This window comes from Xenopus laevis, chromosome 7S (genome assembly GCF_017654675.1).
Source record: "Xenopus laevis strain J_2021 chromosome 7S, Xenopus_laevis_v10.1, whole genome shotgun sequence".
Lineage (NCBI taxonomy): Eukaryota > Metazoa > Chordata > Amphibia > Anura > Pipidae > Xenopus > Xenopus laevis.
The window spans coordinates 102,761,656-102,784,735 of record NC_054384.1 but is presented as its reverse complement, the minus strand read 5'-3'; positions in this window follow the sequence as shown (position 1 = coordinate 102,784,735).

Here is a 23,080-nt window from a genome sequence, read left to right as displayed (position 1 = left end):
TACCCTACATAAACCCCCATCCCTCCTCTCCCCCCCCATCCTAGTTGCCCCCTGGGCAAATGCCCCTAAAGGTGCCCATACATGAGCCAATAAAGGCTGCCGAATGACCGAGTCGGCAGCTTATTGGCCCGTGTATGGGGCCCTCCGACGGGCTTCCCCAATATCTGGCAGAAAGTCGGCCAGATGTCGATCGGACAGGACTAAAAATCCCGTCAGACCGCATCTGTTCATTGATGCGGTCCTGCGATCCGACCATCCGTTTACCCATCGTTATGGCCCATGGGTCCACGATCGGATCAGCCCGATATCGTCCACCTCAAGGTGGGAATATCGGGGAGAGATCCACTCGTTTGGTGACATCGCCAGACGAGCAGATCTCTCCGTTTATGGCCACCTTAACTCTTTACTTACCCCGCAGATTCTGTCCAGTTCACGGGCGCCATCTTCAGCTGCTTCAGTAATCTTCAGAATGAGACCGGCGCTTCAGCAATTTTCGTGATGCCGATTTTAGCCTTGAATCTGACCAACGATCATACGTCACTGTCTTCCGACCTGCAACTAACCATTCAGATTAAAGTAGTAGAAGACCAAATCAGACAATGTTCTGCCCATGAAATGACAGACAACAATCGTATGAAAGTTATGTCTGACAAATAGAAGTCATTCTCACATTCATACAGTTTTTTCCTCTACAACTAAAATAATGTGATTGTGTATAGCAGGAAGCAGTGCACCTTGCAGTCCTAACTTCCTGTTTGGATTCATTTCTCCCTGCAGATCTCTCAGCTTTCGGCCCTAGAAGAGAAATTCTCTCATCTTTGGACTCAGTGCCAGCGGTGCCAGGGCAGTTTGCATGAGGATGTTCTGTGTACTAGATGAGGGCATGTGATATTGTGTGTGTGTATTATATATATGTAGATATATATAGGAGCTCGTATACGTAGTAAGGGTGCCAGGCATATATAATGGGAGTTTGGGAGCCATTCCTTTGCTGGATCCATCTGATTTATGACGCAGCAGTGAGTGGCCTTGCTTGTTGTTAATAACAAGTGTGTGTCTCATCTGTTGATAACAGAATCGGGAGGAAACAAATCAGTGCAGCATCTGATATTGTCTCCAAGTTTGAACATTTACCGGCTCTGACTGCCAAATCAGAACAACCAACTTTATGAGGGATTCTTTTCCTTATTCCCAAGGGAAAAACAAATTGCTTCTTATCCAACTCCAAATCCATCCTGCGCTCACCAGCTGCCAGGGGTGTGACCAAAGGAGCACTCTGCCCCCCTACCTGGGATATGGCACCCATAGATCTCTTATCACCCAGTCTGATAGCACCCGGCCTATCTCATAGCAAGGGGGCAGACTGTCACACGGTCCCATGAAGCAGGTGCTACTTGCAGACAGCTGTTAAAAGATGGGCAGCTCAGGTGCAAAGGTCTATGGGAAAAGTACAGAGACCATGACAGGCAGAATGCTTTATGGCTGCCTTGTTTTCTCTTTCGTGGCTTTAAATTTACAGCCTCCATAAATGTTTCCTTGAAGCCAACATATAGGGTATTACTGTATTTAATATTTGTTTGCCATGGATACATCCGCCAGGATTTCAGTTACTGGTTACAGTGTCTGTGATTCACCTTCACCCTCAATTCTAACTGCCCTGGGGGAGTAGTCTTTGCTCCATTTCAACTGCCCTGGGAGAGTAGTTTCCCCTCCGTTCCAACTGCTTTTGGGGAGTAGTCTTTCCTCCGTTCCAACTTCTCTGGGGGAGAAGTCTTTCCTCCGTTCCAACTGTCCGGGGGGAATAGTCTCCCCTCTGTTCCATGTGCTCTGAGGGAGTAGTCTCCCCTCCTGTTCAACTGCCCTGGGGGAGTAGTCTCCCCTCCGTTTCAACTGCCCTGGGGGAATAGTCTCCCCTCCGTTCAAACTGCTCTGAGGGAGTAGTCTCCCCTCTGTTCCAACTGCTCTGGGGGAGAAGTCTCCCCTCTGTTCCAAGTGCCCTGAGGGAGTAGTTTCCCCTCCTGTTCCAACTGCCCTGGGGGAGTAGTCTCCCCTCCATTTCAACTGCCCTGGGGGATTAGTCTCCCCTCCATTCCATCTGCTCTGGAGGAATAGTCTCCCCTCCGTTCAAACTGCTCTGGGGGAGAAGTCTCCCCTCTGTTCCAAGTGCCCTGAGGGAGTAGTTTCCCCTCCTGTTCCAACTGCCCTGGGGGATAAGTCTCCCCTCCATTTCAACTCCCCTGGGGGAGTAGTCTCCCCTCCATTTCAACTGCCCTGGGGGATTAGTCTCCCCTCCATTCCATCTGCTCTGGGGGAATAGTCTCCCCTCCGTTCAAACTGCTCTGAGGGAGTAGTCTCCCCTCTGTTCCAACTGCTCTGGGGGAGAAGTCTCCCCTCTGTTCCAAGTGCCCTGAGGGAGTAGTTTCCCCTCCTGTTCCAACTGCCCTGGGGGAGTAGTCTCCCCTCTGTTCCAACTGCCCTGGAAGGGCAGTCAGCCCTCCATTCCAGCTGCCCCGGAGAGCGTTGAACTCCCTCAGTTCTCCAGAAGTTGTACAGATCAGACCTACAGATTACATAGAAACAATGGCCAACAAAAAGAAAGTAGGGTCCTACCAATTAAAGCTCAAGAAACAACCTGCCTTAGGGAAATGAGCCCCTCACATCAAAATAGGAAGTAGACTGGGATATCAATAGAATAAGCGAAGTCAGAAATTGAAATTAATATGAAATAAATGTATAGAGGCCCATTACACTGATCAATACCAATGTGACCATATTAATGGTATATCCCCAGGGAAGCCTCATGCAGGAAAGGGGTGAAAACCTATATTTTTGTTATGGTTTTTCAAGTGACTAATTCTTCCATATAAATAATATTTATGTCTCCTTTTTTCCTCACCTAAAATGTCAAATACTTTGTCTCCCGCAGTCGTGACTGACTGATCTTTTACATGAGAAAGAAGGTACAGTAAGACCTGGATGACCAGGAGAAGCTGATCCTTTGCTTCGGCCCCCCAGCTTGGTAGGACCCTGTCTCTTCTTCTACACTGAGACTGGATCTTTCCTCTCCTGTAGGTTCCTACTTGGGAATGAAAAAGGAATCAGGGGTTGGCCTGGCAATTCCCCAGGTGGTTTGGCAAACACAGATATGGTTAGTGGCCATAATGTCCTCTGCAGCATAAACTACTGCCATGAAACTGGGAGCATATACAGGACTGGTAATTGGGGGTTTTACCAGCATTTTGGGGGGACACATTACCTTTTTTATTTACATTACAGAGAAAAGGCACTTAGGTTATAGGTTGCCATGTCCTATGATGGTGCAAGCTACACAATATGATCATGATGAGTTTGGCATATGGCTCCATTCACATCGATTTCCTCTGCTCTGCTGACGCGTTTCATGCTTTGTATAGAAGCTCCCCTGGTTCTGCCACCTGCAGACTTGACCTTTATTACACATTCTAGTTCATCCTATTGATCGGTTCAGATTTTTTTTTTTGTACCATTAGCAAATATAAAGAAATAAAATATTTTGCAGTTACTTTTATTTCCCCTAGTTCTTTTGCTGAGGAAGGAGGAATCGTTGCCCTAAAGCTGTGGTTTCATTCTCATGAGCAGGAAGTGCACGTTGCTGTATTTATATGGAACAGACACATTCTATGGGCAGTTTCACTTTTATTCTTTTTGATATTACTTATATTTAATGTTGGCTAATCTAACATTATTACAGCTTCCTTGTCAAAGGAAATAAACCCACCTGAGCCACCAGTTTAAATTCTGATTCCGAGAGCTGTTATTTTATTAAATGGTTCACCGTATTAACTTTCACAATGTTATATAATGGCTAATTCTAAGCAAAATTTCAATTGGCCTTAATTCTAGTTTATGAATTATTTTCCACCTTCTTCTGACTGTTTCCAGCTGTCAAATAGGAGTCACTGACCCCATTTAAACAACAAATGCTCCATAAGGCTACAAATGTATTATTATTGCTGCTTTTCCTTACTTGGCTTTCTATTCGGGTGTCTCCTATTTATAGTCCAGTCTCTTATTCAAATCAATGCATGGTTGCTAGGGTAATTTGGATCCTAGCAACCAGATGGTTTAAACTGCAGAGCTGATGAATAAAAAGCTAAATAAGTCAAAAACAGCAAATAAAAATAAATAAAAACCAATTGCAAATTGTCTCAGAATATCACTCTATACATCATACTAAACATTAACTCAAAGGGGAAAAATCCCTTTAATAAATTTAAAAAATCCACAGTAATTAAAAATGCGCAATTTTCTTAGAATTCCACTGTCTATGCCGTAGGGATGCACCAAATCCACTATTTTGGATTCGGCCGAACCCCTGAATCCTTCTCGAAAGATTCTGCCGAATCCTAATTTGCATATGCAAATTAGGGTTGGGAAGATGAAAACATTTTTTACTTCCTTGTTTTGTGACAAAAAGTCATGCAATGTCCCTCCTGCACCCTAGTTTCCATATGCAAATTTCGGTTCGGCCAGGCAGAAAGATTTGGCCTTATCCGAATCCTGCTAAAAAATGCAGAATCCTAGCTGAATCCCGAACCGAATCCTGGATTCGATGTATCCCTACTGTGCCATACTGAAAGGGGTAAAACACTTCTAACTTTACCTTTCAGCTACTTGCCATTGGAATCTATGCAGTATGCACTACAACTACGTGAGCCCTTCGATTTGATGGTGAAAGTCCTTGTTGGCCACCATATTTTTCGGTGAGCTTGGGAAAAGGGGGAGGGCAGTGTCCTGAGTCCAGGGCCGCCATTAGAAATCACGGGGCCCCATACAAGAACATTTTTGGAGCCTCCTGGGCCCAGCCCCCAAGCTCCACCCCAGATCCCGCCCACACCACATTTAAAAGACAATACAGACATCAGCGTTAAAAATGGTAAAACCCCCCTCCCACACACAAGATATAAAAAGCCATTGATGGTCATGGCACCCTTTTAAGTTATAAAAAAAACTGTGGCTTGATGGCCCCCATAAAAGTTTATTTATTTTTTTTAATTTGGTGGTCAGGCCCCCCCCCTACAAGTTAAATAAAAATAATTGGTGACCAGGCCCCCCTAAAAGTAAAAAAAAAACATTGGCGCCATGGCCCCCCTTACAAGTTAAAGACCACCTGTTGGGTAAAAATGTTATCCCCAACCAGGTACGGACTAATAGAGCCTGCATTCCGGTTGGGGATAACAGTAGTTTTTTTTAAAAAATATGTTCCCGCCAGTGCTAGGCTACCCACGCTGGGAGGGAGTTCCCGTTGTGAGCAGCCATGTTGTTTCACGCGCATGAGCATAATGAGCAATTTGTGGCACATTTTCATTATGCACATATGAGTAACTGGACATGGCTGCTCACAGCGGGAACTCCCTCACAGCGTGGGTAGCCTAGCCACTAAGTAAAAATGTTTTTCCCTTCCCACCCCTAATTTGCATATGCAAATTAGGATTTGGATTTGGTTTGGTATTCGGCCGATTCTTTCGCAAAGAATTCGGGGTTCGGCCGAATCCAATAATCCTTAATAACAGGACCAGCCTTGGGCTTATTTTATATTTTCATGATTTTCTAGTAGAATTAAGGTACATTATGTTTTGGGCTTCTGTACCAGCCCAAGGCAACAACAGCCCTTTAGCAGTAAAGATCTGTGTTTCCAAAGATGCCCCAGTAGCTCCCCATCTTCTTTTCTGCTGATTCACTGCACATGCTCTGTGCTGCTGTCACTTACTGAGCTTAGGGAGCCACTCACAATATACAGTACACATAGAATAGAAATGTCACAATATAAGGCTGATTAGTAATTAATACACATAATTACTACATGGCAGCACAGAAACCAGTGCAATTAGCATCAGAATTTAATAATCAGCAAACCTGTAGCATCAGCTTATATTACAGCCAGGGAAGCTCATTTTCTGCTGGATAATTAGTGACGAGCCCTAAGCTTAGCTTCTCAACAGCCAATCAGAGCCCACTGAGCATGTGAGTGTCACAGACACTTTCCAAGATGGTGACCCCCTGTGACAAGTTTGAAGTCCTGGATCATTGCTGCTATTGACAAGCTGAAACTTTAGCCTCGTGCAATATGTTCAGTAAATAAAATATGGTATTTTTAGCCACATTCATTTTAGGGTTTCTCTTTAAATAGTATTTGTTTTTAGATGAAAAGAAAAGGGCAAGTTCTAAAAAAAAATGAAGTTGCTTAGAATTGTCCATTCTATAACATACTAAAAGTTAACTCAAAAGCAAACCATCCCAAGGAGGTCAGCAACCTTACAGCAGGGATGGAAGGGGAAACTAATGTTTCTAAATTTTCCAAAATTTTTAAAAATGGTACAAGATAAAATGCACAAAAAATGATTTCTGTTCTACTTCTTAAAAAAGAAAAAGTTTTGCGAAAGTCAATTCTACAATGGGATAGTGACAATGTCTGCCATTGTTTCTGTGCTACAGAGAATGTCTCTAAGCTAATGTAGGAAATTCAAATTCTTCTGCAAACACATAACCAAGAGCCCATGATAGAGCAAGAAGAGTTCCCATTGGCTGGTTTATTCATCTAATATTACAGAAAGACCTGAAGTAAGGAGAACACCACCAGCTCCCAGATAGACCCCAGACCTCCTAGGGACCAATAATAATAGGGTCAGCCCTATGCTTTGAGAAAATAACATCCAAGCCCTTTGTTTTTCTCCATGTTCCAGTGTAAAATGTTAAACTCAAGTGGTTCTAAGTCATGTCTTGTCTTTGACGAGGAAGGAATAGTGAAGCTGTGAAATTCTGATACAACTGTCATTTCAGTTAGTTGGGCCAACACAACCCATATCTTTAACATAGTTAGCACCAAACTAACTTGTACCAAGAAGTGTTCTATCAAATAGTTGGTTTTACCTACCTTCTACCAAGTTCTTCTATTTCATGCCAAGCATTGGTCTATCAAACAGTTGGTTCTACCTACCTTGTTCTTCTATTTCATAGAAAGCATTTGGTCTATCAAATAGTTGGTTCTACCTACCTTATACCAAGTTCTTCTATTTCTTACCAATCATTGGTCTATCAAACAGTTGGTTCTACCTACCTTGTTCTTCTATTTCATACAAAGCATTTGGTCTATCAAATAGATGGTTCTAACTACCTTGTACCAAGTTATTCTTTTTCATACCAAACACTGATATTAAATAGTTGTTCTGCCTACCTTGGTCCTTCAGAAAAGGTTCCAATTCTGCTCTTTCGAATAGTTGAATGACTTTCTTTTTGTTCTGCATCAGCCAGAGCAGAGACATCTTCCACTCCCGTAGCTAAATTAGATAATGCACTCCTGAAGCAGCAGTGCAGTCAAAGCAAAAGAAACTTTCAAATAAGGATAGTTGAACTGTCTCTTGGAGTAGTGGTCAGATTTTTTTTGAATGCCTTGACTCCCTGCCATAAAGCAAGGCAGGGCTGCTGCTCTTTTTCAATAACAGAAAAAGTTACATGAGCACAGACAAATGCACCCCCATGCATTCACAGAAAAAGAGACTAACCACCATACAGTTGTGTTCAGAATAATAGCAGTCCGACATCAATAACCTGATCAATCAAGTTTTTTGTAGATCTTATATTTCTACATGGCAAATTATCTACTAGTAGGTGTAGTAGAGTAATAGAAACCAACAGCAATGACTGCTGATTCTGTGTCATTGAATCATTAATTGAGACGTGTTCCAAATAAAAGCAGTGTGACATTCAATTAGTGAGCTCATTAATTCTGTGGAAAAATAAGCACCAATTCCAGCCCTTATTTAAGGAAGGAAGGAGCAAATATTGTGCTGCTGGTTATAGTGTATTTCTCTCTGAACATCTGAGCCAAATGGCTCCTTCTAGACATTATTCAGAACAGTGGACTGTGATTAAACAGTTGATTGGAGAGGGGAAAACATGTATAAAAAAGTGCAGAAAATGAGAGGCTGCTCAGTAAAACTGATCTCAAGTGCTTTAAAATGGCACCAAAATCTGAAAGACGTGGAAGAAAAGGGAAATTGACCATTGGAATGGATAGAAAAATATGCAAAATGGCAAAGACTCAGCCAATGATCAGCTCTTGGAAGTTGAAAGAAGGAGTAAAGTTACCTGTGATACTGTTACAATTATAAGATGCCTAGCACAAGTATCATGATATGGGGATGTCTCTCATACTATGATGTTGGGCCTATTTATCACATACCAGCGATCATGGATCAGTTTAAATACATCAAAATACTTGAAGAGGTCATGTTGCCTTAAGCTGGCCATAGATGCAAAGATCCGATCGTACGAATCATCCCCATCTCCCGACCTGCCACTAACCATTCAGATCAAATAAAGTAGAAAAGAACAGATCAGCCGATGTTCTGCCCCTGACAGCAATCGTACGAAAGTTATGTCCAACCAAAGCTGGTGACAGTCTCCCTCTGAAAATCGTACGATCAGCAATACACGCAGAGATATTACCCGCAGCCGACAGAAATTTTTTAACCTGTCTGATCGACCAAACGACCGATCTCCGCCGGACAAAAATGTTGGGACTCTCCACACACAGAAATCGTACGAATCCTCGATTTGTACGATCTGATCTTTGCGTCTATGGCCAGCTTTATGACGAAGAGGGAATGTCTTTGAAATTGTTTCAACAAGACAACACACCAGTAAATGAGCATCATCTTGGTTCCAGACCAACAAGATTGACGTTATAGAGTGGCCAGTCCATCAAAAATGGTGTTTGTGAGGCAAAAGCAATAAATGCAGAAGAATTGTGGAATGTAACAGGTTGCTGGAAGTTGGTGGACTCCATGTAAAGGTGGACATACACGGGCAGATTAAAGCTGCCGATATCGGTCCAAAAATCGGTCAAGTTTTTTTTTTCTAAGATCCAGGATCTTTTTTTCTAAGATGCAGATCTTTTTTTTTTCTAAGATCCAGGGCTAGTTGATGAGGTCCTGCGACCCGTTGGCGCCCATTTGTAGCAATGTAATCCAATCCCCAGGGCCGAACGTTCGGATTTACCCAATATCACCCAGCCGTTAGTGGACATATAGGGTTAAGATCCGCTCATTTGGCGACTTTAACACAGATGTGCAGCAGTTCTCAAAAACTCTGATCATTCAACTCAATATTAGTTCAGTCATTTAAAGGAAAACAAAATCTTGAAACATTTTTTAGTTTATACAGTGAATGAGTTCGTAAAGAAGAATACAGGGACTGCTATTTTTTCTGAACAGCCTAATATTCCCTTTTCTTCAATCACAAATTTGATAACATTTTTCTTCATGTTTTGATTTGGAGTAGAATGTGCAGTGTTTCCCAATGCATTTGCCTGGATGAAAATAAAAAGCTATTATAAGGGATTTTGAGCTGTATTCACTTTTTTAAACAGGGGGTTATTTATAAACACTGGGCAAATTTGCACCTGGGCAGTAACCCATAGCAACCAATCAGATGATTGCTTCAGTGTTCATCCTACAGCTGTCTGAAAAAAAGCTAATCACTGATTGGTTGCTATGGGTTACTGCCCAGGTGCAAATTTGCCCAGTGTTTATAAATAACCCCCACTGGGGCTCATATATAAACACTGGGCAAATTTGCACCTGGGCAGTAACCTATGGCAACCAATCAAATGTATGCTTTCATTGCTCAACTGGCAGCTGTCTGTAAAAAGCCAGTCACTGATTGGTCGCTATGGGTAACTGCCCAGGGGCAAATTAGCCCAATGTTTATAAATCAGCCCCACTGATATTATTCTGAACACAAGTGTATGTAATAAATGACACCGGTTGTCCAGGTGCAGAAATTCATAGCAAAAATAAGATGTTAGCTTTTAAACAGGGGACCAGTAAATGCTGCGTGCTTGCTATAGGTTTCTGCACCTGGGAAAACTTTTATTTTCTTTATTCCAGCCCCGTTTTATTTTCCTGAATTCAAGTAAATGTATTATTTTGACACAATATTGTTTTCAGAAACACTAACTGTCCTTATGAGCCTTCCATTCGGCAACATTTTCCCCTTCAGTTTTCAGGGTCTATACCCCTAAAAGTGACGCCATGTTCCCTGTCATTTCACTTTGGCCTTGTGCGCAAAGGTGAGTCTATCCAAATAAGTGTTTTTATGCAAAATTTGTATTCTGCACATGCACCAACCCTACAGGTCACTTTCCTTAAATTGTCTATAGGAAAATACAAGCTAAAGGGCTGAGAGGCTGCTTTTTTATATGGATAATATACAGTATGTATTTAAAGAAGTCATTAAAGGTGAGAGGCTTCCTCAAATCTCTGTTTCTTTAAATATAAAGTGGAACTGGTTTAGCAGTGACAAAAAAAACCCATAACATACAGGGAACTGAACTGTACCACTTAGTACAAGCGTGGCCACCAAAATCTAGGAGCGGATTCTTAGTGGTGAGTATTTTTATTTGGATATGGGTGATAAACTGATTTATTCTCACTCAAAATCTGTCTGAAATTAAAAGGGTTGTTCCCCTTTAAATTAACTTTTAGTAGGAAACCTGTTATCCAGAAAGCTCAAAATTACGGGAAGGCTGTATTCCATAGACTCCATTTTATCCAATAAATGACATTTTTTAAAAATGATTTCCTTTTTCTCTGTAATAATAAAACAGTAGCTTGTACTTGATCCCAACTAAGATATAATTAATCCTTATTGGAAGCAAAACCAGCATATTGGGTTTATTTAATGTTTACATGATTATTTAGTAGACTTAAGGTATGAAGTTCCAAATTAAGGAAAGATCCATTATCTGGAAAACGCCAGGTCCCAAGCATTCTGGATAACAGGCCCCATACCTGTAATAGTAGAATAAAAATGTTGGACAATACATATAATGTTTCTATCATGTTGCCTAAAGGTGGCCATACACGCACCAATGTTATTGTACAAAAATAATTTTCGGATGATATTTGGTGTGTGTATGGCGGGAGATGAGCGATATCGGCAGAAGACTTGGATATTGTCGGCTCATCGATCCAGGTGGAAAATTTTGATTTAGTTTTTTTGCCTTTGAAGGCACCAGAACATCGACCATTGTTAGGGCTCTTACTCATGAGCGTGTTTACCTGCGCTCCCCTGCGTTCCGTTTTTCGGCGTTTAGCCGCAGGGAAGCGCAGGAATAGACGCATTTCATTTTTTCAAATAGGGCTGTACTCACACAGGCACATGTAGGCGCTGAACGCAGGAAAAATGCAGCATGTTGCATCTCAACCTGCGTTCGGCGCCTACATGCGCCATTTGAAAAAACAGCCCCATTTGAAAAAATAAAATGCGTCTATTCCTGCGCTCCCCTGCGGCTGAATGCCGAAAAACGGAACGCAGGGGAGCGCAGGTAAAAACGCTCATGAGTAAGAGCCCTTAGTGCTGAATGGTCAGATACAGGTAGAATTCTATTGTTTCTCTCTGTATATCTGACAATTCAGCTCTACACGTGTATTAAAACAAACTTTCCTGGAAATATCTTTTCCAGGAAAGATCATAATTGTTACGTCTTCGGACTGTGCTCCCCCATTATTCTGCAGACCAAATTAACTGGGACTCATAGGGTAGGTTACATGTTTTTGCAACACTCTTAAAGAGGTTCACCTTTAAGTTAACTTTAAGTATATTATGGAATGGCTGATTCTAAAGAAATTTTAAATTGGCCTTCATTTTTTTTGTATGGTTTTTAAATTATTTGCCTTCTTCTTCTGACTCCTTTTAGCTTTTAAACGGGTGTCACTGACCCCAGCTAAAAAAACAAATGATCTGTAAGGCTACAAATGTATTGTTATTGCAACTTATAATTACTTGTCTTTCTATTCAGGCCTCTTCTATTCATATTCCAGTCTCTTGTTCAAAGCAATGCATGGTTGCTAGGGGAATTCGGACCCTAGCAACCAGGTGCCTGAAATTGCAAACTGCTAAATAAAAAGCTAAATAACTGATAAAACCACAAATAATATAAAAATGAAAACCAATGGCTAGTTGTCTCAAAATATCACTCTCAAGTCTACATCATACTAAAAGTTAATTCGAAGGTGAACAACCCCTTGAAAGTCTGGCAATCGCTGCCTGTTTGCTTTGGAGATGTCTGATACTGTAATTCCAGAAGCTCTACAACAAATGTAGAAGGTGTAACGAGAGGAGGAAATTAGATAAACGGGCCTACAGATTACAGAGTACAGATCCGTGAGTGCATCACAAATATATATGTATAGGTATGTATGTAAAACACCTCCATGTATACACTGTATGTAAAAGAATATGAGGAAAGCTATGGACCATACCATTGCAGACGTGTGGTGGGGACCAGTAGAAGAACTACTGGGAGACACATAGCAATGGGCTTCAAATAGTTATTGACCAGGGCGGCTCTACCACTTCTTTACTTACATATTGACAGGCATAATACTACTCTGGGGGCCCCAAGGAGTAGCAGTGATAGTCTGGAAAAATGTGTGTCTGTGTGTGTGGGGGAATTGTAGGTACATATAGACAAATACAAGAGTCCTCTGCACTCAACCCATTATCAATATATTTAAGACAGAGACATTTTGTGCATACTGCTACTGAAAAATGCCTTACCCTTTAAACAAAACAGGGATTGTTTGTCCATATATTGCAATATATTTAAGCTGAACAACTACGTCACAGTCATCCCATATCTGGCCAGTCCTATGCTCAATTTTCATCTGATTCATTAAGAATTCTATGGTTTTATTATACATTTTATAAAAGGGACGAATACGTTTTACCTGCAACTTACTAGCTGCTTTCGAAAGTAAAACTCCCAAACTTGGCTGCCCTTTTATTAGACACCAGTGGGATCACCTGACTATAGTTGGAGGGGGTGGGAGCTACAACATGGAGCTGGTCACTGCTCTTGTAGAACTATAACAAACAAGGGAAAGTTGTGCTCACCACTAGTTTTTAAAATCATTAGGCGGGGGTGCAATGAGGCTGTGACCACAAAATACATATAGACAAATACAAGAGTCCTCTGCACTCAACCCATTATCAATATATTTAAGACAGAGACATTTTGTGCATACTGCTACTGAAAAATGCCTTACCCTTTAAACAAAACAGGGATTGTTTGTCCATATATTGCAATATATTTAAGCTGGCCAACTACGTCAAAGTAAAATGTATAATAAAGTAATAAGTAAAGTAAAATGTATAATGAAACCATAGAATTCTTAATGAATCAGATGAAAATTGAGCATAGGACTGGCCAGATATGGGATGACTTTGACGTAGTTGGCGAGCTTAAATATATTGCAATATATGGACAAACAATCCCTGTTTTGTTTAAAGGGTAAGGCATTTTTCAGTAGCAGTATGCACAAAATGTCTCTGTCTTAAATATATTGATAATGGGTTGAGTGCAGAGGATTCTTGTATTTGTCTATATGTATTTTGTGGTCACAGCCTCATTGCACCCCCGCCTAATGATTTTAAAAACTAGTGGTGAGCACAACTTTCCCTTGTTTGGAATTGTAGGTACAGCATAGCAAGCTGGCAACGGTAACACTTTATCAATGTTGCTCAACCTACAGACCCTAAGGGCAGAGACACAAGCTCAGATTCGGTGAGATTAGTTGCCTGCCGACAAATCTCCTCTTCTTCAGGACGACTAATTACCCGAACTGCCTTCCCGCTGGCTAGAATGTAAATCGTCGGCGGGATGGCACTTGGAGCGCTTAGCTTTACGCAACTTCTTGTGACTTCAGAAAACAAAGCGCTCCGAGTGCCATCCCGCCGACGATTTACATTCTAGCCGACGGGAAGGCAGTTTGGGAAATTTGTCATCCCGAAGAAGAGGAGACTAGTCTTGCCGTATCTGAGCATGTGTCTCTGCCCTTAAAGCTGTTGTAGAAGAACAAATCCAAGTTTTTTTTTATATCTTCAATCCCGTCACAACTAAGCACAGCCCTACTTTCAAGTTAGCAAGTTCAAGTTTCAATGTCCCTTTGTATATTATGTCGGGGGTTATTTTAAAAAGGATAATTATAAGTCGTTGGATAAATAGCACACACACAAATATTCTTCCCCTTCCGACCTTTGTTTCTGTCCCATGCTGCATTCACACAGTGGAAACTGGAGCATCATTGAGACTCCGATGAATTGCCTCCTGGGCCTGGATATGGCTTTATAACGCCAGGTGTACAACGGCTTGAGCAAACATTGTTGAGAGGCCTAGATATGAGCTGCAGTAATTCTCACCGTGATTCAAGTGTGCCATAAAAATCACTGAATGAGGCTGTGCTGGAGTGATTTCTGGCTTTGCAAAGCATGGGAGGCTTGACCCTGGTGTGGATAACTGCCTTTTCATTTAAAGCTTGAGCTCATTGACTCCATAAACTTTATCCTTTAGGCAAACATGGAGGGACGTGCCCCTAACTTCTCTCACAGCCATCACACTTTGTGTACTAGGGAATTCCAGCACAAAAGTGTCCAAACTAAGTGTCCAGATGATCTATAATCAGTGTTGGACTGAGGTTGCTCCCCACCCCCGCCCCAAGTGCCACAACCCCCCCCCCCACAAAGCCAAGACCCTATTTATTTATGGACTGTGCCTAGGGCGGCACGGTTTTGGGGGCGGCCCTCAGGGTACCTATTTTTTTAGTTTTTTTTACTCCATTTCCCTATTTCCATAGGAAATCTGGTGAGGAGTAGGTGGTCCGAGGAACACTGCGAAGTGACGACACGCGCACGACTCGCTGACCATATCGCGTGACCTCGGGCGGCATCGGACCTAATTTCAGCCCTGCACAAAGCGACATCACAACCCCCTTCCCCCAGCACTTCAGTTACTGGCAGCGATCAGGTTGGCTGAGGCCCCACGAGGGCCGGGGCCCTTACAGATGTGTCGCACACGGGGGACACGGCACAGACAAAGAAGCAGACCTTGGTTGGTGGGGGTCCCACGAGGGTTGGTTTTTTCCCAGTGCCCCACCGGCCCAGTCGGACCCTGTTTATAATTCCCATAGTTATACAGCTCCTTTTAAGAAAGAGCCTGCTGCAACCCAAATTCAGTTCTGTCCCGTCCCCCCTATATGTACCTTCTTTTTATTTTGCCACGACCTTGGCCACAAGAGAGAGGTGCACGTACCTCAGGGTTGCCAAATTAGGCTACTAATTTAAAGTCCAGGTGGGTTTTCAAAGTACAAACTAGCCAAGGTACGGATCTGGGCTACTTTGGCTGGTTTTTACTTTGGAAACCAAAGTTTTTAAACAATTTGCCGACTGCCAAGTTTAATGTAAGACTACAATATCCAGCATGCAATGGGACTGACTTGTGTAGAAGTCAGGAGTTACCAGATTTTGGGCTCTGTATTCTCGCATTTTCGAGTGACTTTCCTCAATTTCAGACAATTTTGGAGCAAAAATTAGCTGACCACCAAAATGTCAAGAGGTTGAATTGTTTTACCAGTATTTATTGAAATTGTACATGTATTTGGGCTTCAAGGGGCCCCTATACCTCCTGAGCTCCCCTCAGTAGTGACGCCCCTGGTGAAGGGGGCGAATCTTTCCCATTCTGCTTCATGGAAAATGTGCAAATCAGTGAAAATTGAAAAAGGCGTATTTTCACATATTTTCATTTATTTTTTTAGACTTTTTTTCACTGCACATGTGTTATTTTTGGGCTACTTTTGAAGTGCCCCTTGGCTACTTTTGGGCTGGTTTTGAATATTAGATCTTTTTTTGTCGCTGCCACAAGGGAGAGGTCGGGGGCAGCAAGGACATGAGTGAGTCTGGGCTGGAGCCTAACGTTTTTTTTCCCAGTGTTCTGCTGGCCCAGTCCCACCGTGCCCCCCTTCTAGATAACTGTTGGATCTGAAAGCGTGAAGATCCAGGTACAGTGATATTCTGAGACAATTTGCAATTGGTTTTCATTTTATTATCATTTGTATTTTTTGAGTTCTTTATTCAGCAGATCACCAGTCTGCAGTATTAGCAAGCTGGTTGCTACTGTCCAAATTACCCTAGCAACCATGCATTGATTTGAATAACAGACTGGAATAAGAGAGGCCTGAATAGAAAGATAAATGATAAAAACTATACATTTTGTAACCCCACAGAGCATGTTTTTTTACAAGGGATTAGTGACCCCCATTTAAAAGCTGGAAAGAGTGAGGAGAAGATGGCAAATGACTAAAAAACTATTAAAAAAACAGCAAAGGCCAGTTGAAAAGATGCTTAGAACTGGCCATTCTACAACATACTGTACTAAAAAGGTGAACCACCCCTTTAAATAAAGAGTTTGATCAGTATCTAGGACTGCGGTCTGGTGCCAAACTCTGTTATCTCCAACTGCTGAATTACACAAAGAAATCCTCAGCTCCCCCAACCCTTGCTATTTGGCGAGCTCTGGTAAACGATGCTCTCCCAAACCAAAAACTGAGTTACATTGCCCGGGGCTGCCCAAATAAATTTGAGAAAGTCTGGGCTATGTGGCTGGAAATGGAAGATACTAGACCAGACACTAAAGCTGGCCGTAAACGCAAAGATCCCATCCTTGATTCGTACAATTTTTGTACCGTCTGCGTCCCGACATTTTTTGTCCCATGGAGATCGGTCGGCTGATAATTTCTCTGCATTTATTGCTGATCGTACGATTTTCAGTGGGAGACTGTCACCAGCTTTTCCAGACATAAACTTTCGTACGATTGCATTATGATGTAGATTGTTTAATGAGGCATAGATAAAGATATTGGGGCTCATTTATCAATACTGGGCAAATTTGCCCATGGGCAGTTACCTATAGCAACCAATCAATGATTAGCTTTTTGAAACCAGCTGCAAGTAGAACAATGAATGCAGCAATCTGATTGGGTTGCCATGGGTTATTGCCCATGGGCAAATTTGCACAGTGTTGATAAATGAGCCCCAATATAAAATGGATTATTTATTACTTGGCTCCACTGGCAAAAAACACTGTTTGTATGTCTTCTTCTTTTGTTCTCTCTTTTTCAAAGTAAAATGCAAAAATAAAAACTTTAAAAAAAAAAAAGAGAGAGTTTGATCAGTTGCCATTGGTTACTGGCCAGTTGTTCACATGTCCAGTGTTGATAAACAAGCCCCATTGTGTTTCAACTGCCACCTCAGGGCACCTCAGTATACAGTACATGTGGTACCTTCCCTTCTTTACTATACTTGGCAGCTCTACTAAAACTTCCAACTCCTGAAATAACTGCAAGTCACATGACTGGCACAGTAGTTGCCTTGAACATGGCAGTTCTGGTCACATGATCAACATGATTCAGACAGGAGTCTTATAAGGCAACTCGCCTGTAAAAAATGAAGCGGGAAAACCATGAGGTGACATTCCATGCGATCCACCGCCCTCCAGTAAACGAGCATTTATGTCCCTTAAAATAATTAACTTGTATTCATGTCTGTATTTAGTGACACAGAAAAGCCCCTGTATTTCTCTTTTGCTGGATTTTATACAGAACTTTCTTTGTTTGATTCCTGACTTCTCCTTTAGCCAGTGAGTCCCTAGCCTTTTGCAAGAACACAAGACTTTATTTATGAAGAGCAGCATCAGGCTCAGGGGGTCCAGGGCTGCCACCTCAGGGTCTCCGACACCAACACTGGGGCCCCCGCCATAGTCATTAGGTCCTCCTCCAACTCTGCACCCCCTCCCCCACATGGACCTGTTCTGTGTTGCGGCCCAATCAGAAGGGGAATTCAGGGGCCCCACACCAACCCAGGGCCTCCGCCACAGCCATCAGGTCCTCCTTCTACGCTGATTTTGTCATGGTGTCATGCCAGTCCATTCAACCTTGATGAAGAGAAGGAAGGTCCTCAAAACTGCAGGACAGCTAGGACCACAATCTGACAGGAAAATACCACAAATTGGGGGTCTCTAAAGGTGGCCATACACGGGCAGATTAAAGATGCCGATATCGGTCCCGATTCAGCAGCTTGCCTGTGTGCGGGGGCTTCCGACGGGTCCTCCTGATCGATATCAGGCCAAAAATCCGCCAGATATCGATCGGGCAAGTTTGATTTTTTTTCCAGGACCGCATCGGCTAGTTGATGTGGTCCTGCGACTCGTCGGCACCCATTCGCATCGTTGTAATCCGATCGTTCTGATTCACCCAATATCGCCCAGCCATTAGTGGGCATATCAGGTTAAGATCCACTCATTTGGCGACCTCTCAAAACGAGCGGATCTAATAGTGAATGGCCAACTTAAAGGGCACCTGTTGGGTAAAAATTTTATCCCCAGCCAAAGGTGCAGGCTAATAGAGCCCGCATTCTGGTTGGGCATAACAGTAGTTATTTTTAAAAAAAATGCCCCCGCCAGCAATACGCTACCTGCACCAGGAGGGAGCTCCCAGTTGTGAGCAGCCATGTCCGGTCATTCGCATGCGCATAATGAAAATGTGCCACGAATTGCTTGTTATGCACATGCGCGGGACGTCACATGTCATATGAATGCGAGTGACACAACATGGCTGCTTGCACTTGGAGTTTCCTCCCGGTGCGGGTAGCCTATTGCTGGCATGGGGCATTTAAAAAACAAAAAATACTGTTATCCCCAACTGGAATGCCGGCTATATTAGCCTGCACCTTTGGTTGGGGATAACATTTTTACCCAACAGGTGGCCATTACGATGCAGCTTTCCATTTTTTGATGAACTACAACTCCCAAAATCCCCCTCCAGCTTTGGAACTTGTATAGATTCCCAGCCAAGGTGGGAAAAGCAGAACAATGAAGCGATCAAGTCACCATACTGTAACATGGCTGGGTAGTTACTGGACTCTGCCCCTTGTGGGATTTTATATTAGTTGTAAATAACACAATCACTGTTTATCTTACACACAAAATCGATTCGCCCGGCCCGGCCAACGCCAGACACTGTACCCTAGGCCTGAGGGGAAGAAACAGGCAATTAGCTATCACTAATAGTTGAGGTCTATCTCATTTAATGTAGTTACTAAAACAATGCAAATCATGAACAATTTAAAGGTGCAACGTTTGCTGAAGTTCTAATCACCTATAGCAACCTATATCAACCAGCAGGAAGCATTTCCTGGTCACCTGTTTAAAAGCACACATCTTATTGGTTGATATAGGTTACAGAGCCAGGGCATGTTCCTTGTATTGCGTGTGGTGGTATAACTTTATCAAAACACCAGCACTAGTTAATTTTTTTTAATGACAGAAATATGGAAATGATGTGGTGACTAAATCCATTAAGATTCCTCCTGGGCTCCATGTGAGAACAGGATGGAGGGAGGCTGCTTATCTCTGCTCATTAGTGTGGCTGCCATGACAGGAAATTACAATTTAGGGGCTTAGTTTAATCACCAGCACAAGCTTTAAGCTCTTGTGCAACTTATCAAGTAGGTGCATGAGGCATTTGTGGTTGTTATCAATGATGGGAGGCAGTAGGTGCCTCAGCGGCCATTAATTATCTCGCCAGCAATGGTTTCCTCTCCTCCTCGGACGAGGGGCTTCTTTTTGGGATTTGGATATTTTTTTTTCTGTCAGTTTATCATTTCCCTACCATGGTGCCAAAAGCGTTCCTCCTAAGTATCACCCTCACCCCATGCCCCTTAACACTTGTGCCAGCCGGGAATTTTGTGGCGTTTTTCTGTGTCTTGTGCCCTTCAGTTTGTGATTGTGCTATTTAGAGAGAATGAGGTGGCATTAGATATAACAATGGCCTCATGAGGAAAGGGCATCTTTCATTCAGCCTGACACAAATAAATAAATAAAAATAAATATAAATATAACCTTTTTTTGGGGTTGCCAAGGGAAACTGGCTTTGTGCGATTGAGTTGGTCCCTGGCTCCTGGTTGGTAGCACCAGGGATTGGAAATCATGTAGATGTCCAGAAAGGGCAGAGACACACGGGCAGATGCAGGAATATTAGTCGCCCAGCTAATGACTAATCTCCCCAAACTGCCTTCCCGCTGGCTAGAATGAAAATCGCCGACGGGATGGCACTAGGAGCTGTCCGTTTTCCGAAGTCGGTCGAAGTTGCCTTGTGAGGAAAACGAAGCTCTCCGAGTGCCATCCCACCGGCAATTTTCATTCTAGCCAGCGGGAAGGCAGTTCGGGGAGATTAGTCACCCGGAGAAAAGGAGATTTGTCGCTGGGCGACTAATCTTCCTAAGGGCCATTTTAGTGATCAGACAAGGTAAGAACATTGCCTCAGGCATCACTTTATCAGGAGTGGCCATTAAAGGGGTTGTTCACCTTTGAGTTAACTTTTAGTATGACGTCGAGAGTGAAATTCTGTGATAATTTGCAACTGGTTTTCATGTTTTGCTATTTGTGGTTTTTGAGTTATTTAGCTTTTTATCCAGCAGCTCTCCAGTTTGCAATTTCAGCAATCTGGTTGCTAGGGTCCAAATTACCCTAGCAAATGTGAACTGATGTAAACAAGAGACTGGAAGAAGTTGCGTGATGGAAGATTCTTGCCCTCACATTATGCCGCTGCTCTCTTCTCTAGTGATGAAGCCTTGTTGGGGTGAAGGGCAACATCAGGACTGCTCGCTTAGGTGGCACTAACCCCCCTGGCCACTAACCACCCCTGGCCATTGTGGGAAGCAGGCTTCTGTGATTGGGGATGGGGTCCTGCACAAGGACTTTATTGCAGTGGTTGTCAAGCAATTCCAGTTCAAGATCCTCAATTGGGGTATACCCACCGTTTGGGAACTACTCTATAATCTGTATCTCACTTTACATTACTTCTTTAAATGCACCCTAATCTAGGTCTGCTTCAAAGGGTAATATAGTATGTGCTCGTTGTATGCAAATATTGTATTGCCTCATTCATTAATATTGGCATTTAGTTACGTCTTTTAATATTTTTACATAATATCTTGCATTTATGTATAAATATTTATTACACAAGGGTGCCTCCATGACAACTAGAGGTGCCTAGGCAGTTCCAGTATCTGGAAGGCTGTATAAGTCAGCTGACAATGATAGCAGCCTCCCATTACCAGAACAAGTGACTTAATCCTAACTTAACCATGCTAGTATCACTATACACAAAATCCTCCAAAATCCTCTATTCTTCCCTAGCACCAAGATGGTCCAACTCTTCTTTCCCCAACATCGTCATCATTTATTTTTAAAGTTACATAGTGCTTTACATTAATTTACAATCAACAGGGGTCTTATTATAATTTAACAAACAAGGGAATATGTAATTCTAATGGAGATGGACCGAAATCTCCTATCCGGTATTTGCCTGAATCCCGAATCCTTTCCATAGGATGCAGCTGAATCCCCTTCTGTATATGAACCCTTTCAGGGTTTATAATGTGTACATTAATTGCATGGGAATTTCATATTCTGTTCAGCCAGGCTCTTGGATTCGGCTAAATTTAGTTGTATCCTGCTGCAAAAAACTTCAGCCAAATCCTGAATTCAGTACATCCCTTAATTCTAATCAACATTCCAACACAAATTCAGTACATTCCAACACATTCAGTACGTTAAAGAGTGAGCTGTAAGTATAATTGCAATCGGAAGGTGCATTTGTACTTTTCTGCACAGCCTGGGTGTTTGTTGTATGTTAGAGATAAGCAGTCCCACTCATCTATAAAGTAAAATGTATTTATATTTAAATTACTGTACTGAACACAAGTCTCACCTTTCCACCTTAAAGGGATACTGCCATGGGAAAAAAACATTTTTTTCAAAAGGAATCAGTTAATAGTGCTGCTCCAGCAGAATTCTGCACTGAAATCCATTTCTCAAAAGAGCAAACAGATTTTTTTATATTCAATTTTGAAATCTGACATGGGGCTAGACATTTTGTCAATTTCCCAGCTGCCCCTGGTCATGTGACTTGTGCCTGCACTTTAGGAGAGGAATGCTTTCTGCCAGGCTGCTGTTTTTCCTTCTCAATGTAACTGAAGGAGTCTCAGTGAGACATGGGTTTTTACTATTGAGTGTTGTTCTTAGATCTACCAGGCAGCTGTTATCTTGTGTTAGGGAGCTGCTATCTGGTTACCTTCCCATTGTTCTTTTGTTTGGCTGCTGGGGGGGGGAAAAGGGAGGGGGTGATATCACTCCAACTTGCAGTACAGCAGTAAAGAGTGATTGAAGTTTATCAGAGCACAAGTCACATGACTTGGGGCAGCTGGAAAACTGACAATATGTCTAGCCCCATGTCAGATTTCAAAATTGAATATAAAAAAATCTGTTTGCTCTTTTGAGAAATGGATTTCAGTGCAGAATTCTGCTGGAGCAGCACTATTAACTCATTCATTTTGGAAAAAAAAAATTTCCCATGACAGTATCCATTTAACAAAGACAAAACCCTGCTTCCAAACAGGGCGGAGTTTTTTCTTTACACCTAAATTCTCATAAAAACTATTCCAAATTCTGGTTCACATAATTACAAAATATTGTTTCATCATAAATAACAATATGCTTTTAGAAGAATACTCCTTTTGTGTAGCTTTTTAAATGTATATATTTAATGCAATTAGAGCCCTGCAGCATGCAAGTATTGGGTGGGTAACTGATAGGTGCATTGTAGCTTGATCTATGGGTTGGGGGGTCATGTTACTGCCGCAATATCAACTTCCTGTCCTTGGATGACTTCACTTCCAATTTTATGGTGGGTGATGGTTAGCTGCTTGGGTTGTGGTTGAAGCTGTTGCAGATTGGGTAACAGTACTAGTGGGTAATTCAGTTGCAGGTCCGGCTTGAAGTTGCCATTTGGCAAGTCATTATAAAAAAAATAAATAAAAAAAGACAAATTTATTTGTTTTTTAGAAGAATATTCAAACTGTGTAGCTTTTTTAAACATACATTTACAGTATAGCCCTGCAGCATGCATTGGGTGGGTAGCTGGTACAGGTATGGGATCCATTATCCTGAAAGCTCTGAATTACAGAAAGTCTGTCTTCCATAGACTCCATGTTATCAAATAATGCAAGATTTGTAAATTGATTTCCTTTTTCTATGTAATAATAAAACAACACCTTGTACTTGGTCCAAAACTAAGATATAATCCATCCTTTTTTTAAGCCTATTGGGTTTATTTAATGTTTACATGATTTTATAGTAGACTTA